This window comes from Papaver somniferum, chromosome 2 (genome assembly GCF_003573695.1).
Source record: "Papaver somniferum cultivar HN1 chromosome 2, ASM357369v1, whole genome shotgun sequence".
NCBI lineage: Eukaryota > Viridiplantae > Streptophyta > Magnoliopsida > Ranunculales > Papaveraceae > Papaver > Papaver somniferum.
In genome coordinates, this window is record NC_039359.1 from 194481347 (window position 1) to 194500266 (window position 18920).

An 18920-nucleotide genomic window follows, 5' to 3' on the forward strand; every position below is an offset into this window, starting at 1 on the left:
CTGTTTACACGGCGCAGTTAAACACGTGCATTCGACAGTAAGAACCTTACACGTGCCGCATAGTCAGCTCAATAAAATTATACTACTACTAGTTGTAGTAAGAAAGAAACAATTAACTAGGTGTAACTGAGTGTAAATAATCAGAAGAAGAAAATGTCAAAATGAATGAAATGAAAGCGAGAGGAAACGAAAGTGTTGAGAAAAGCCAGGTGACAGAGAATCTTACTTGTTATATATAAATTGGACTCAACCGTTTCTCTCACTCACACTTACATTTTTCATCACTGACTACTTCTCTCAGTTCTCGAGAGTAAGTGTAAGATCAGAGAAAAAGAAAAGAAAAAAAAACCCTCTAAATATATCCTCCCATTAATGTTTCTCAGCTAAGAAACGTGATCTCTCTTTTCTTTTACTCAGTACTTCACGATCGATCTGTTTATTAATAACAGGTCTTGTTCTTTCCTTGTTATTGTGAGCGAGGTTAGTAGCAACTCAGCTGAAGAAATATTTTGTGATGGATATAAGTAAACTAACATTAGATATCTTTACAAAACTAGAACAGAAATGGTTACTATCAAATTGTGAGGATAAGAAAACAAGAATTTTAAGTATAGATTGAGGAGGAACAAAGGGTTTTATTTCTGGATCAAGCTTGATACATCTTGAAGATCAGATCCAAGAGAGAACTGGTGATCCTAATTCACGCATTTCCGATTTCTTCGACATTGTTGCTGGTACTGGCATTGGTGCATTATATGCTGCAATGTTAGTTGCTGATGATGGTGAAGGTCGTCCGTTGTTTACAGCTAAATCAGCTGTTAAATTAGTTACTGAAAAACAATTTGAAATGTTTAAAGTAAAGAACGTTGGTGTTTTCCGCCGTCACCGGAGATATTCGTGTAAAAACATTGATAAAGTGTTAAAACAAACACTGAGTAAAGATGATGGTAAGGTTTTAACACTCAAGGATACGTGTAAGCCATTGTTGATTCCTTGTTATGATTTGAAAAGTTCAGGTCCTTTTGTTTTCTCTAGAGCTGATGCCATTGAATCAGATAGTTTTGACTTTGAGTTATGGAAAGTATGTCGAGCAACTTTGAGTTAATGTCTGTGGATGAAAAAACTTGTTGTTTAGCAATTGATGGTGGATTAGTTATGAATAATCCAACTTCTGCTGCTGTTACTCATGTTTTACACAATAAACGGGATTTCCCATCTGTTAATGGAGTTGAAGACTTGTATGTTTTATCGTTAGGTAATGGCCCGCTAAGTAATCCGTTAAAAGAGAAAGTTGGTAATAACGGAGATCTTATGCAGTATGCATGAGATCTTATGCAGTATGCATGAGATGTTATGTAATCAATATTGGATCTGCATAAGATGTTATGCAGTAAATTAAAACAGATTAGAAAAGAAACACAGTTTAACGTGGTTTGGCTATAGCCTACGTCCACGGGAGAAGAATGATTAGAGTTTCTTATTATCAATGGAGGTTTTACAAAACGTGTATATATATATATCCTATACATGCCACATATTCGTATAGATAGCAACATATTTAGAGAATATTTTCTTTCAATGTAAGCCAATCATAAATAGAGAAATCAAATATTCTCCTTTGTTCCAACACTCCCCCTCAAGTTGGTGCGAAGATATCAATGGAGCCCAACTTGGATAGAATTCCATTGAATTGTTTGACAGGTAAACCCTTAGTAAAAACATCTGCCATTTGTTGATGACTACGAACGAAGGGAGTGCATATTACTTTGGCCAATACCTTCTCTCTAACAAAATGACGATCCACTTCTATGTGCTTTGTACGCTCATGAAAGGTGGGATTTGATGCGATTTGTATCGCTGCTTGATTGTCACAAAACATCTTAGCTGGCTGAGGTGACAGAAAACCCAAATCTTTAAGTAATGCTCGCAGCCAAACAATCTCACAAGTTTTTGAAGCCATGGCTCTGTATTCTGCTTCAGCACTTGATCGAGAAACAACATTTTGTTTCTTGCTTCTCCATGTAACCAGATTACCACCAAAGAATATGCAGTACCCTGTTGTTGATTTACGATCAACTGGACATCCAGCATAATCAGCATCTGAATATGCTGTTAAACAGTAGATAGAAATTGAATAGGCTTCATTCTTTGTCATCAAGACTCCTCTTCCTGGTGATCCTTTTAAATACTGTAGAATCCTAGTTACTGCATTTAGATGTTTAACACGAGGTGTATGCATATAACGACTGACTAAGCTTACTGCATGTGCTATGTCAGGTCTGGTAACAGTGAGATAAATTAACTTGCCTACTAACCTTTGATATGACCCAATATCACTTAACACATCACCATCATTATCAAGTTTGTTGCCAATTTCTGTAGGAGTATCACAAGGATTTACTCCCATTTTTCCTGTAGCCTTCAGCAGGTCCAACACATATTTTCTTTGATTCAGAAAAATACCCTTCTTTGAGTAAGCAACTTCTAATCCCAGGAAATACTTCAGTATCCCTAAATCCTTGATGTAAAATCTGGAATGAATCATTGCTTTAAGATTTATAATTTCTTGTTGATTGTCTCCTGTAATCACAAGGTCATAAATATACACTAGAACTATAGTTATACCAAGATTACTTCTTTTAATAAACAAGGAAGAATCGACAGAGCTCCTTTTGAACTTATTCTGGATGAGTACTGAACTTAGCTTTGCATACCATGCACGTGGTGATTGCTTTAAACCATATATTGCCTTCTTAAGTTTGCAAACCATATTGCTCTCTCCTTCTCGAGGGTGTCCAGGTGGTATACTCATATATACCTCTTCTTCTAGATCACCTTGTAAGAATGCATTCTTCACATCCATTTGAAACAATTTCCAATCTTTATTAACTGCAAGAGACATGAGAACACGAAAAGTATTCATCTTTGCAACTGGTGCAAAGGTTTCTGTGTAGTCTTCTCCATATCTATGAGTAAAACCTCTTGCCACTAATCTTGCCTTATAACGCTCAACAGTTCCATCACTTCTGTATTTAATTTTGTACATCCACCTACATCCAACAGTCTTCTTCCCGGGAGGCAACTTGACAATACTGTATGTATTATTTACATCTAAGGCCCGTAACTCATTCTCCATTGGTGCCCTCCATTTTGGATTAGACTTTGCTTCATTGTAATTTCTAGGTTCTTGATGACTAGATATAGCACTTAGAAATGCAGAGTGTGAAGAACCTACATGATCATAAGTTAAATGTGATTGTATAGGATACGCAGCGGAATGATATGTAAAGAAGTCTTTGTATTTCTCTGGAGCCTTCTTCTCACGACTTGAGGTTCTGACAATTGGTACCACTGGTTGATGATCTTGTGGAACCATAACCTCAGATTCTGGAACTTGATGCGGCACATCTTGTAATCCTGTATTATCATCAGTAACACTAACATTATTGTCTGAAGCTTCTTCATGAACTGCTTCATTATGCACATCCAACACTGCATTAGGTAAGTCCACCAACTCTACCCCACCACCATTATTTCTGTGGGAATCTGACGCAGTAGGTATCTCAGTAATAACTGGAAGTGGTGCCAAATCTGTGTAACACTCCCCCTGAGACCGACTGCCAGAATCACACTGAAAGTAAGCCACTGCTTCATCAAATACAACATCACGAGAAATCTGTAGCTTTCTAGTGGGTGGATGATAACAAATATAACCTTTCTTTGTAGATGAATAACCAAAGAACACACATTTAGTTGCCCGTGAATCCAGTTTATCACGATGCTTTGCCTGTAAATGTACGTAACAGACACAACCGAAAACTCTGAGATGAGAAATGCCAGGCTGATGACGTTTCAAAACCTCTAATGGAGATTTGAACTCAATCACACGACTAGGCAGACGATTGATCAAATAAGTGGCCGTCAGAGAACCATGAGACCAGAATTTCTTTGGAACATGCATCTGAATCATAAGAGCACGAGTAGTTTCCAGAATATGACGTAGTTTCCGTTCAGCAACACCATTTTGCTGTGAAGTACCAACACAGCTAGTTTTATGGATAATACCATGACTACACAAATAACCTGGAAGAGTGCCTTTGACAAACTCAGTGCCATTATCTGATCTAAATATTTTAACCTGTGCATCAAATTGGTTGCGTATCATACAATGAAAATCTGCAAATACATATGAAACTTCAGTTTTGGATTTGAGCAAATAGATCCATGTAGCACGTGACCAATCATCTATAAAGATAACAAAATACTTATACCCATCATAAGCATCAATTGGAGCAGGGCCCCATAAATCAGAATGAATTAATTCAAAAGGCATTGTAGCACGAGTCACAGAATTAGGAAATGGAAAACGAGATTGTTTAGAAAACTGACAAACATCACAGACTTGAGTCTGGACAGAAAATGTGGGAAACATCCTAGACAAAACACGACTAGAAGGATGTCCAAGTCTTTTATGATAAAGGAACTGCGGAGTAGATCTTTGAGTGAGACATGCCATGTCACTAGAACGTAACAGGTACAATCCATGAGAAAAGATGCCTCTACCAATCATCTTCTTCGTCTTTCGATCCTGAAAGATGACCGAGGTAGGGGTAAATGTAACATCACAATTCAGAGAATTAGTGATTTGACCAAAAGATAACAACTGAGTAGGAAATGATGGAACAACAAGTGCATTAGATGGCGGACAATCTGGAAAAAAATGCACTTTCCCACTGCCCATCACAGGAGCAGTAGAGCCATTAGCAACTGACACATTTTTATGAAAGCTGCGAATAAATGCATGAACTGACGAAGGATCATTTGCCATATGATCTGTATCTCCTGAATCAATAATCCAAACTTGGCGGTTGGAAACAGGCATAGTAAGAAAGGCTAGTAGGTTACCTGAAGTATGGTTGGACTTGCGCTCAGTCTTATTACCCAACTGGTTAAAGAAATCCTTCAATTGGTCTATGGTAAAGGATGAATTGTCAGCTACAGCAGCTCGAGCAAGCTTATTTTTGTCAAAAGTAGCTTTAAGATGAGGATAAATATCCCAACAGCGATCCTTGGTGTGACCAGTTTTATTACAATGATCACAATGAAAAACTTCTCTCTTACCCTTAGCACGAGAATTTTTGTCCTTATCAAATGGCATGGCTCGTCGTTTATCATCTTTGGAGCTCATAAGAGCACTTGATTCAGCTGCATCCAGGTCTACAATGCTTTTAGAATTAGGATTCATAACTTTCTTATGCGTCTCTTCACGCTGCACAGTCGCACAAACATTAGACAGACTTGGCAGTTCAGCACTCATGAGAATAGTGCTTCTAAGAGATTCATACTCTGGTTTGAGGCTACTGAGCACATCAAAGATTTTATCCTCCTCAACCCTCTTCAAGAGAATTTTGGCATCAGTTGTATGAGGACGATATGTATCCAGTTCATCCCACATCTTTTTTAAATAACCAAAATGCTCAGTAAAACTTTTCGTACCTTGTTCAGCCTCAGCAATCTCACGTTTCAGCTCAAACACCCGAGCAACATTATTCCGTAAGCCATACAGACTAGCAACAGACTTCCAAAAATCCTTTGCAGATTCTGAGAACGAGAAGATTTCCGAAATATGTGGTTCCATCGACTGAAGAAGCCACGTGCGAACAAGTTGATCATCAGCAATCCAATCTTCATACTTTGGATCCTTAGCATCTGGACAGGTACTATTCTCACCAATATACCCAGATTTTCTTTTACCCCCAAGAGCAAGAGAAGCATACCTAGACCAGCTTACATAATTGACATCATTCAGCAAGACAGAGGTTAAACGCAAACTAGTATTATGATCTGATTGTGCCATGGTAAACACACATAAAAACAAAAAAACTTGATTACAGAGAAACGGCCAGGATCGTTAACGATCCCCTGATACCATGTTGTATGCATAAGATGTTATGCAGTAAACTAAAACAGATTAAAGAAGAAACACAGTTTAACGTGGTTCGGCTATAGCCTATGTCCACGGGAGAAGAATGATTAGGGTTTCTTATTATCAATGGAGGTTTTACAAGACGTGTATATATATATCCTATACATGCCACATATTCGTATAGATAGCAACATATCTAGAGAATATTTTCTTGCAGTGTAAGCCAATCATAAATAGAGAAACCAAATATTCTCCTTTGTTCCAACATGTTCAGTACCCGCCCTCGTTGATATTGTTCTTGATGGTGTTTCTGAAACTGTTGATCAAATGCTTGGAAATGCATTTTGTTGGAATCAATCAGATTACGTCCGTATCCAGGTAAATATTTTCTTAATTTCTTTATGAATTTTTATTTCAGATTTAGGTCAGTCATGAAATATAGTAGGAATTACCAATAGGTACTATTATGATACTACGAATTACCAATAGGTACCATTATAGTGTTCTTAGTTAGTGGAAGGTCCACCCATTAAAGCCCACTAATCAGAGGTCCATAATTAAAAGAAAACATGAAAATGAACCAAAATTTTTGAGCCCAGGTCATGTACACGTGCGGGACCAAAGATGTGTATTTTAAAAATTCCTAAAATAACCTTCACTTAACAAATAACATTTTAAGTTTTCTATATTCTCGATCAAAAAAATTCAGATCGATTTTCTTCTCTCCTTTCTCTTTCTTCTGCTGTTGTTGGTGCTGGTGAATTTAGACGTAGGGTTTCTGAAGGTCGCCCTCTTTTTGAAGGTATGTTATCTAATCTTTTCTATAATGTTTGTTTTTTTTTTCTGTTATGCTTTCAACTGAATCATAAAGATTAGATCGATTTCATGATTTTGGTAACTCGATTATAATGATGTTCTCTATGTTAGTGATTTCTGTGATTTACATTGTTTATATTTCTATTTGTGAATTGCTTTTTTTGTTTTTGTTTTTATAAATCTTCTTTGTGATTGTTCGATTCTGTTGTTTCTCATAGATTCTTAAAAAAGTGAGAGATTTATGCTTTCGATTTCATTATCTTTCTGTTTTCGCTTCAAAATCAGGCTTGTTTATACTTTCAGATCGTATTATCCAGCAGTACATATACGGAATACTCATAGAGCTCGGTCGTTTTTGTTCTTTTTTTATGAATCTTGTTCATATTTATTCTGTTATTTGGTTAGATTATCATGTTTTTAATGATTTTAGCTATCGATTTTATTATTTTTCTGTTTTCGATTTGTTTGTACTTTCAGATCGTATTATCCATCAGTACATATATGGAATACTCATAGAAACTACTCTTAGATTCTGGTTCTTTCATAGATCTCTCATTTTTTTAGTTTGATCCATCGGTACGTATGTGAAATACCGTATTATGTGCTTCGATTCTGTTGTTTCTCATAGATTCTTAATTATTCTTGTCATGAAGTTGATTTGTAGTTCATGAAACTGCAGTACATAGATGACATACTCATAGAAACTTCTCTTAGATTTTGTTTCTTTCATAGATATCTCACTTTTTTAGTTTGATCCATCAGTACATATGTGAAATACCGCATTATGTGCTTCGATTCCGCTGTTTCTCATAGATCCTTAATTATTCTTGTCATGCAGTTGATTTATAGTTCATGAATCTGCAGTACATATATGGCATACTCATAGAAACTGCTCTTAGATTCTGTTTCTTTCATAGATCTCTCACTTTTTTTAGTTTGATCCATCATTACATATGTCAAATACCATATTATGTGCTTAGATTCTGCTATTTATGATAGATCCTTAATTATTCTTGTCATGCAGTTTGATTTGTAGTTCATGAATCTGCAGTACATATATGGCATACTCATAGAAACTGCTCCTAGATTCTGTTTTTTTTCATAGATCTCTCACTTGTTTTAGTATTGATCCATCAGTACATATGTGAAATACTGTGTATTAATACTGTTACATCTTTGTCACATTTACAGGTTCAAAACATGTCTGATGCTGAGTGATCCAATCCAAATACTTACTCCTATGCATACATCTATTATAAGCATCATCATTTTGCCTTCCTTCTGGCAACCAGCTATGTAATGCTGGTATTAATTGATAGTCCCGACAGTTCCTTCATAAATGCCTTTCTACATGGATCAGAGAGTGCACCGTCTCATTGTATACTGATGTCTACTTTCCGAATGATTCATACACAGGTTTGTACTCGCCATTTTCTTTGTGCCTTCTCTTTGTGTTTTCATGAATCTTCAGTACATATGTCACATACTGATAGGAAGTGCTCTTTGTTATGTTTGATTCAATACGTATATGAAATACTGAAATAAATGATCTTTGTTACGTTTGATTCAGTACTGGAATTGGATATGGAGATGATCTGGAGCTGCAGTTCAGAACTTATTGCAAGAAATGACAGATTTTGAATGATAGGAACAAGAGTTGCTATTGGTTCATATTTGCAAGCTTGTGAAATTGGTGGTGGTCTTGATAAAGTTACAAATTGGTTGTGATGTGTGTTTGAATGAAGGTGTGCTGAAAATGGATTTGGAGGAACATAGAAGGTTGGGTTGCTGATGTAAACTGAAGATACATATGAGATAGAGGAGGAATTGTATGTGGTGATTACTGTGAACAAAATCAGTGGATGAGATGTTCGTCTCAATGGGTTTATGAAGATGGTAGTGCTGTGTAAACAGGGAAGGAGAACAAGTCTGTGTTGCAGCTGAATTGAAATGACAATGGTGTTGATGTAGCTGTTGCAGTTGTAGTTTAAGCTAAGAACATTGTGATGCAGCAAGAGAGAAGATTACTGAGAAATAAAATAGTAGAAGTACTCAAATTTGTAAACAGTGTAGCAGATATGTACTCAAATTTGTAAATAGTGTAGCAGATATGTACTCAAATCTATGGTCCTTTATATGTTTTAATTAAATTTGGACCTCCAGATAAATAAAATCCTGATTTGGTAGAAGTATGTTATTTCACACGTACTTAAACAGTGGGGTATATTAGTCATTTCCATGTTTTCAAATAACTTTGGACCTTAGGATAAGAGTAAAATCCAGTTGGACCCTACTATAAATAACCTTATGGGCTTAGGACCAAACAAGAAATTTTCCATTATGATAGTCTTAGTTAGTGGCAGGTCCATCCACTAAAGCCCAGTAACCAGAGGTCCATAATAAAAAGAAAAAAGAGAAATTGGACCAAAATTTTTATCCCCTGGTCCGGTACACGTGCGGGATGTCATAATCCACTTTTAAAAATACCCAAACCACTCATTCCCTGATAATACATATATATATATTTCTTAAAATAAAAGATCACAATTTTTTACAGATCTGAGTTCTGCTCTCCTCCTCTCTTTCTGTTTCTGCTCAAATTTTGCTGCTGCTTTTGGATTACGAGCTAGAGGTTTTTTCGAAGACCTCTTTGAAGATTTACAGGTACGTTATGTAATATCTCTTTCTGTTGATGTTGTTTGTTTTTTTTTCAACTGAATCTGTGAAGACCAGATCGTTTTGATTACGTTTTCACTTTCTTGCTTCGTTTTTTGTTTGTTTTTTGCGTTTATTTTTGTTTTGGTTTGTTTTTTATGAATCTTGATCGTAATTATTCAATTTTTTGGTTAGATTATGATGTTTTTAACATATTTGAACTTTCGATTTGATTATCTTGTTGTTTTAGCTTCTTTATTTTATCAAAATCGTGCTTGTTTGTTGTTTCAGGGGTATTATCCAACAGTACATATGTTGCATACTGATACAAATTGCTTTTGATTCTGTTTTCTTCTTAGTTTTATCACTTGTTTTTGTTTGATTCATAAGTATATATCTTCGATACTGAAATAAGACTCTCTCGATTATGTAATTTTGATAGATTCTTTACATACAGTTATCTTTTAGTTCATGAATCAGCAGTACATATGTGGCATACTGATACAAAATGCTTTTTTTGGGTTGATCCATTAGTACGTATGTGTAGTACTGAAATATGTGCTTTAATTCGGCTATATTCATGGATTCATCACTTTTTCTTTACATGCAGTTGATTTTTCAGTTCATGAATATGCAGTACGTATATGGCGTACTGATAGAAACTTCTTTTTTTATTTTGTTTTATTCAAAATTTTGCCGTTGTTTTTGGGTTCGATCCATGAGTACGTATGTGTAATATTGAAACATGTGATTTGATTCGGTTATATTCATGGATTCATCATTTCTTCTTTACATGCGGTTGATTTTTTAGTTCATGAATATGCAGTACGTATATGGTATACTGATAGAAACCTCTTCTGATTTTGTTTTATTCATAGTTTTGCCATTGTTTTGAGGTTCGATCTATGAGTACGTATGCGTAATACTGAAATATGTGCTTTGATTATGTTATATTCATGAATTCATCAATTCTTATTTACATGCAGTTGATTTTTAGTTCATGAATATGCAGTACGTATATGGTGTACTGATAGAACTTCTTTTGATTCTGTTTTATTCAGAGTTTTGCCACATTTTTATTTGTTTGATCCATGAGTACGTATGTGAAATACTGAAATATGTGCTAATTTTGTATAGCTTTTTCTGTGTTTACAGTGCATATAAAGGTTTTCCTTTATTTTTCCAATGATTTATAACTATATTAAAGAAATATTAGAGATTAATTGGTATGATCGTACAATATATGTCATTTTCTAATTCATTTATCATTGATTCTAACAAACATGTACGTTTCCTGTAAGCAGTGCAGCAGATACATACTCGAATTCGTAAGCAGCAGATATATACTCGAATCTGTAAGCAGTTTAGCGGATACGTGTTCTATTTGTAAGTAGCGCGACAGATATGTACTCAGATTCGTAAGTAGTGTAGCAGATATGTACTCGAATTTATAAGCAGGGTAGCAGATATGTACTCGAATTTATAATCAGTGTAACAAATATGTACTCGATATAATGAACGTGTAAACACACACGTTTGGTAACAATGGGTATTATGGTCATTTCCATGTTTTAATTAATTTTGGACCTCTAAATAAAAAGAAAATCCGATTGGACCCTACTATAACTAACTTTGTGGGCTTAGGACCAAACAACAAAATTTCCTTAAATATATCCATTCACTAGAGTTATTTAATTTCGGTGGTTTGGTTGAGTTACTCTTTATTACGTTTATCTCAAATCTCAATGTTATTAAAAAAAAAATAACTCAGCCACTGCGCAAGCACTGTCTTGTTCTCGGTATACAGTAGTAAGGTTTCGACTGGTTTACTAAGACAGTTTTCTACTGTTACTCAGGCACACGGTATTATGACCGAGAAAATGGAGACAGTAACGGAAGATTTATTGAGAGAAAGAGGAGTCGAATCATTGCCATTTGGAGGGAAACGGTTACTGACAGAGACCAACGGACAAAGAATAGACAAGTTTGTTCAACGGCTTGTTGCATCAGGAAGAAGTAGCTTGCCCCCAAGTCCGTGCAAACAAATCTCAGCTAGCCCTCTAGTCAACGGGAGAAATAGTTTACCACCAAGTCCATTCAAGGAACTCGGCGCTAACCCTCTTGTTAACGGCCGTTAAATCGTCTCATCTCTATTTTCAGGGTTAAATACGAATAATAATTAAAATTAGGTTCTTTAATTAACTTTAGTTCGATTCTGTTCATCTTTAGGTTTTGTCCCTAACTTTTAACTTCGGTATCAAAATCAACTTGCCTTGTTGATCTTAGCTTAGTAGTCGACTAGTAATAGTAGTAGCGTTGCTGATGTTCTTAGCTAGCTGTAGCCTTTAATTAGAGCTTGTTAGTTTTGTAACAATTTTCTAATCGAACGAAGAAAAAAGTTTATGTTCCCAATTGATGATCATCAAATTTTATGATATGAGATATTCTATATTGTTGTTGGACCACTACTCTCTTTAATCAAGAGCCTTAATACAATAAAGTAATGGACCACAGTTTGATGGAGCAATGCGAACTAGTCACATCTATTAACTGCTGCGATTAATTGCGGTTTCCTATTAAGTGCTCATGCTTGTGAGCTGTGATGAGAGGATTCAATATTAGGTCTGATATGCATGAATAATAATAAATTCACAAAATTGGTTAAAAAGACTATAATCAACGATTCCTGTGTGAAAATGACATTTAGATTTTGATACGGTTTAAATGGATACAAATGTAAAAATAGTCAGGATGTAAACAGTTTCATCCTACTCATTTTTAAATACTTTTTCTTATTTTCAATTTACATCAGGATTATCCAGTTTCATCCTTACTATTTTTTAAGTTTAAGTCAGGATGAATCCAGTTTCATCCTTGCTATTTTTTGGTGTCCATTTCACTCATACTAATTTTTACTCGTCCATTTGAACCATGTTTTAAAATATTTGTAAAATGATCAATTTTCTGTAATATATTTGGGATACTTGAGCAGAATTTCACACAGCCAAAGCATACAGATTTAGTGAAAATCTGGGTCATCGGAGTTGCTATTAGCCATACCAGGTTTCGAGTCGACATTGCCAAATTGGTTTTCACGATCACGCTTTTGCCAAGACAAAAAAATATATAAAATAAATTACCAAGTAATTTTGATACATCTAATCACAATCAATTTTCTTTAGTAGATCTCTTTATAATTCAGAATCTCGAAACTGAAACATGAAATAGTTGTGGGATATTGGAAATGTATAGGGATGATTTTGATCGTTTCCCTCTACAAAGATAGAGGAAGGTGGTCAATGTATTTTGTAGCCCCCAAGAACAAGTTATTAAGTGTCTATCGTAAATTTCTTTTTTGCCAACAATATTCCTCGAGCTAGTACGATGATGTGTTGTTCCGCTGGACTCAAAAACACTATTGTACTGTAATTAAATTTGGAATTCCCTATTTCCCATCCCCATTTTTGCTATTTTCCATCCTTTTGTGTTTGAGATTATTAGTCTCACATACAGTATACCAAAAATCTAAGATCATGTCGTTTATAAGCCACTCTTATCGGTTAAGACACAACAACCTAAATTCAATAATCAGACTTTCATGTGTCTCTGAGTAATGTTAATCCGTTAGACTGGCTTCGTCAAGTGTTCATGTCCCCTAATTTCTACGATGAAAATATGTAAAGAAGAATCAGGTTTGTTTCATACATCATCACGTATATATGGAAACTTAGATGTTCCAATTTTTTTGATAATAAACAATTTAGACATGGTGAATTTATTTTAAATCAACATAAATGACTGCGAGTCTTCAATTACACCAACTCAACAATAAACAGGTGATATAAACAGATCCTCTGAAGTGATCATATGGAATCCTCCTTGCAATAATTTTGTCAAAATAAATTTTGATGTGTCCTTTATAGATGAAAATATACCAAGTGGAATTGGTCTAATATTGAGGAATTGTGCAGGGAAATTTGAAGGGTCCAAAGGAGAAAGGATTCAAGTAGTCAATGGTAAACATGGTGAAGCTATTGCTCCATTAGAATCCATCGAATAGACTATGGAGCAAGAAGTAAAGAATTTAATTTTAGAGGTTGATAATAAAAATGTAGTTAGTGCCATAAACGGCAATCTGAACTATATTAGCTGGACTACAAATAGTGTAGTTCAGGAATGTCTTTTTCAGTTAAAAAACTTTGAGAATTGGTCTTGTCCTTTTGTCAAAAGAGAAGCAAACTCAGTAGCAGATACCTTGGTAAAACATGTGAGAGCCAATGATAATGGTCTTTGGTACTTAGTTCCTCCAAATTTTCTTAAGGGAGATTTAGAAAAATACTTATCTATGTAATTTGTTCTTTCTGAAATAAAATTTTCTCTTATCTAAAAAGAAAAGAAAACGGGACAGTGTATAGAGCTATGTAGAGTTTAGATGCCAATGTTGAATCATGGCACCAGAGAATCCTGCCCATTGCAGAGCTCGGTGTTAACGGAAATATAGCGACCAAAATTTGTAAACGCTCATGTTGTGAATTATCTACCTTGGGAAATATCATACCAACGACTATCATTGTATTACAAATAATATCTAAGTAACTATGTATGACAAATCCTTACTATGTGAGCAAATAACCCGGTACAACATTCAAACCTAAAACAACACCTCAAAATAACCCGGTACAACACAAATATCAAGCACATGATAACCCGGTACAACATTCAAACCTAAAACAACACCTCAAAATTATGATTCCTTCCGTATACCTGGATGAACAAACAAAGGTCTTAGCTACATACGGAATCAAATAACTATCTACATGTAGTTATTTCCAAAGAAGATTTCAACCAAAACACTCACTTATATATAATGAATCATCAACTGCAAAAACATGAAGAATTGAATAAATAGGAGTGTCATAAAAATTAAGAAACTTAAAGCAGACTCATTTAGGTGTAGAGTTTGGTGAATCTCTGGTGTGCTAATTTTCATTAATACGAAATCAAACTTAAGATCTAGCTTAAACGGAGGTTAGCCCAGTAAATTTATATTGTAGAGATACTGAAAAGACGAGGGTACCCAAATACACCACAATCTTTTAATTTATCCACCCATAAGTCCTTTACCGAATGTGATCGTCTAGGACTGAGTCGAGACAATACAACAAATTTGATTCACACTTCGTGTGATCGTCAATGGATATGAGATCGAGACAATAGAACAACAAGGTTACTTGTGTGATTGACTATGGATACAAGATCGATACGATACGACAGCAAAGTGTGCACTTGATATTAGGTTCGGTAACAACCGAAACTCTATAAAACCAATATCAAGTGTTACGGAATTAACGTACAAGTGAAATTTACTTTAATTATAATAAAACAATTATAATGCGGAAAAGTAAAGTAAATGACACAACAAGATTTTGTTAACGAGGAAACCGCAAATGCAGAAAAACCTCGAGACCTAGTCCAGTTTTGGATACTCTAAGAATTAAGACGTTATACAAAATTTAATACCAACTTCATATAGTTGAGACCAAGCAGACTACCCCTAGCTACTTAGTTCCCTCAGTATCCCTGCGCCTTCGACTTGTAGAGTCACGCACATGAATAGCAAGTCTTTTGGATCGTATTCCAAACAGCAAATGAAGAGTTTGTTTGGTAACCACTCTAATCAATCTTGCTAAAGATATTTGATGAGTCGTTAACAAAGGCTCTTATGTTTAATCTAATAAACTCCTTTGTCTAGTTAGATCAATCTAAATGTTGATTACTGAAATAATTAATTTCTAGATTCGCACTCAATCGATATAGATCTGAAAGAGAAACTATAAAGAGTTGCCGATCTTACGCAACTAATAAATCAATTCTATCAAAGATAAGTTGATTCTAGTTGGATCGCATCCGATCAAGGTTTGTGCACTAAATCCACAAGATACGAAAACTAATAAGAATTCTTCTTATTGCCTTCAAATGCCTGCACAACAACACTTCAATCCTCTTATGATCAATCACGCGCAGAACGGAGTCTGTTAAGAATGGATTATCACTAGATGTCTTTAGATCTGAAGATGTTTCTAAAGATATCGTCAATACTTTGATCTAGTCTGGGTGAATCTAATATTAGAAGAGAAGATTCTCAAGAATAAACAAACTAGGTGCAATCAAAGTTACAACAATCGTTAGTGAATCAGATCAATAATCTAAAACTAATAACACTGCAATTATCTGGTTTCTCACCAACGGTACTCGTAGAGCTTCTTGATCCCACAAAAATCTTTAAACGAGCAGACGTAAGAGATTTCACCTAATTAGGATACTTTCTTTTCGGAATAGACGGATCCAACAAAAACAACAAGAAATGAAGTTTTCCTGGCTCTTAGGATAGTTTGCAAGAAATGCAAACTCAAGTATTTATAGACCAAGGTTGTTTGGACAACAAGGAAATTCCAAAACCGAAAATATTCTCAAGATATGCATTAAAGTACCTAATTTAGGTTTTCCTAATATTTTCCAGAGGATATGCTTTAATTGCTGGTAATTAAATCTTATATGATGAAAATCATAATTAAATGCTTTTCAATTTTTCGGACCAGGTATCACCTTGAGTAATATCTTTGAACAATAAATGATTAGAGTTATGTACATGTTTAAACATGTCGACATCTAGAAGTTTCTTAGCAAACCCTAATTTCAAGCTTCACGCAAAACTTACAGAGGTATATGAATATTGGAAACTCGGTTTTGCTTCTTGGGATCGGTTGTACCAACCTCACAATGTAAGTTGTGATCGGTTATACCATGTTTCCCAAACCAGGTTGTGACCGGTTACACCTTGCTTCCCAGAGGTAGCTTGTGATCGGTTACACCGTACTTCCTGAGTTAGCTTGTGATCGGTTATACCTTGCTTCCCAAAAGTAGATTGTGATAGATTACAACTAATTTCCCAATTCATCTTGTGAACGGTTATACCTTGGTTCCCAAAGTAACTAATGACCGGTTACAACTTTCATTCCAATATAGCTTGTGATCGGTTATAACTAGATTTACAATGAAGCTCATGATCGATTGCAACAAACTATATTATATAGACTATGACCAGTTATACCATAAATATCAACAAGTTAAGATAGGTTCTGCCAAGTCATCTTCCATTGGTTATCCAAAGGATATTCAAAGAATATCAAGACCAATCATGATTTCCTTTTCGATTATGAAACAAGTTCATAAATGTACTTCCTTTAAACAAATGTTATAAAACATTGTTTCCTAGGGTGAAATCATTCCTATATAATGCACACATAATCAAATAACTATATACAATTGATTATGTCGATGTCGTACTTACGAAGTTCCAAAAGATAAGCGTTCATACTTCGTAATATGTTTTCCTTGACACTTTGATCATACTATTATGACCAAGTCACATCACTAGAATATTATATACAATATACAACTTCACATGTTATGTTTTCATTATAGCATGACTTGAAATATACATTAGGAATGGAAACAAAATCAAGTCAATATTACTAACCTCAAGTGGGATGATGATGTCATCATTGTAGTCGTTACTTCTTCTCATTCTTCGGGTCTTCGGAGTGATACTTGTATGTCTCAACATTCTTAGACTTTCTAGTCTAACCTAAACGAAATTAACTCTAGTATTTAATCAAGCGACTCTAGATGAGTTTTGATACTAAAATATGACAACCAAACTTGATATACCAACGCTTGGTGAGTTTAACCGAGCTATGCTCTAACAAATACGAAGTAGTATAGGCTGGAAAAAGAAAACATGATGTATTTGAGTTGATTAAGACAACACCAACTAGGATGAAATTTTTATTTTTCACGTTATCAATGTAGTCACCAGGAGATGACCAGGGAACAATAGTACTTCATATTATTATAACGAAGTATTTCTCTGTGGTTAAATGCTAGTATCGGTGATTCATTTCAAGCTCTAAATTTTGGCACTCAAACACCTAGCTTTTCCATTTAGTTGGAGTTCAACATTGTATCAGTGCACCAAACCCAAGTATATTATATGTAGTTTAAAATGCTAAATGCTTGGCTGCGGAAACAAAATTTCCCATTTTTTTTCGAACCCAATTCTTACCACGGTTTTCGATCATTTAGAAATTGCCAGTACTCTTACATCAAGCTTTTATATTCATTAATAAAATATTCCAAATCAGGTAGAAAAGTTGCAGTATATAAAATTTAGGAAGAGCATCATAAGTTTTGAATGCGAGCTATACCCTAAGATAATCTACCAAAATTGGTGCAGGCAAGAAGTAAAAGTGATTATCTTGTCTTGGATATGATTGATTACTACTTAACTACTCCGATAAGTATATTTTTGCGCTGTGACTGTGAAAACGCGGGGGCATAACAACCACACCCAATATTTCGTTCGACAATCTATAGACTAAAATCAAATATAATTCCGAGAGCGTTAACTTAAAAGTGAGACTCAATCAAGAAAGATATTAAAGAGCTTTATATCTTTCTCAATACAAATAAGTAAATAACCTTGATAGAAATCCGTGAGACTGATTGATATGAGAATAACTCGGATGGTACCAAAGGACAATGTCCGAGTGTGAATCAAGTTATATCCAACAAACAAGGTCGGATTTATCAACTGTGATTGAACTACGCACAAGCTGTGATATTTCAATTATATAAACAAATATAATGCGGAAAAAAAATAACACAGACACCAGAAATTTTGTTAACGAGGAAACAACAAATGCAGAAAAACCCCGGGACCTAGTCCAGATTTGAACACCATACTGTATTAAGCCGCTACAAACTTTAGCCTACTACAAGTTAACTTCAGACTGGAATGTAGTTGAGACCTAACCAAGTCTCACAGCGATTAAGGTACAGTCATGTTCCTTACGCCTCTTGAATCCCAGCAGGACTCTGCGCACGTTTTTCCCTTAGATGATCTCACCCATAACTAAGGGTTGCTACGACCCAAAATCGAAGACTTATAAACAAATATGTCTCCCGCAGATAAGACTATTATATTTTTATTTCCATCTTTAAATAAATCAAGGTGAACATGAAACTCAACTAATAATCCGGTCTTATACTCCCGAGGAGCAGCCTAGAAATATTAGTCACCTCACAATAACCTAACTGATTAACAAAAGAAGTTATTGCGGAATCAAAAGAGTCTAAGACGAAGAACTGTTCCGATTACTTTTTATATATTACCTATCGGAGATAAATCTCGAGTGAATCTTAGAAATATAAAACTCAATACGATGGAAAAAGTAAGATCAGAATACGCAACTATAGAGAACATAATTGGATCTGGCTTCACGAATCCCAAATGAAGTCTTCAAGTCGTTAACCATATAATGGCTTTGGAAAACCTAGGTTAAAGGAGAATCGACTCTAGTTTGTAACTAGGACACATGAGATTGTCGGGATTAGGTTTCCTAGATGCTAGAGTTCTCCCTTATATAGTCTTTCAAGTCATGGTTGCTTACTATCAAATCTA

General features: G+C 34.9%; 1 pseudogene; it reads left to right on the plus strand.

Annotated features, from left to right (window-relative positions):
• Nucleotides 1-349: 349 nt before the first annotated feature.
• On the plus strand, nucleotides 350-11535 carry LOC113352543 (annotated as a pseudogene).
• Nucleotides 11536-18920: the final 7385 nt, after the last annotated feature.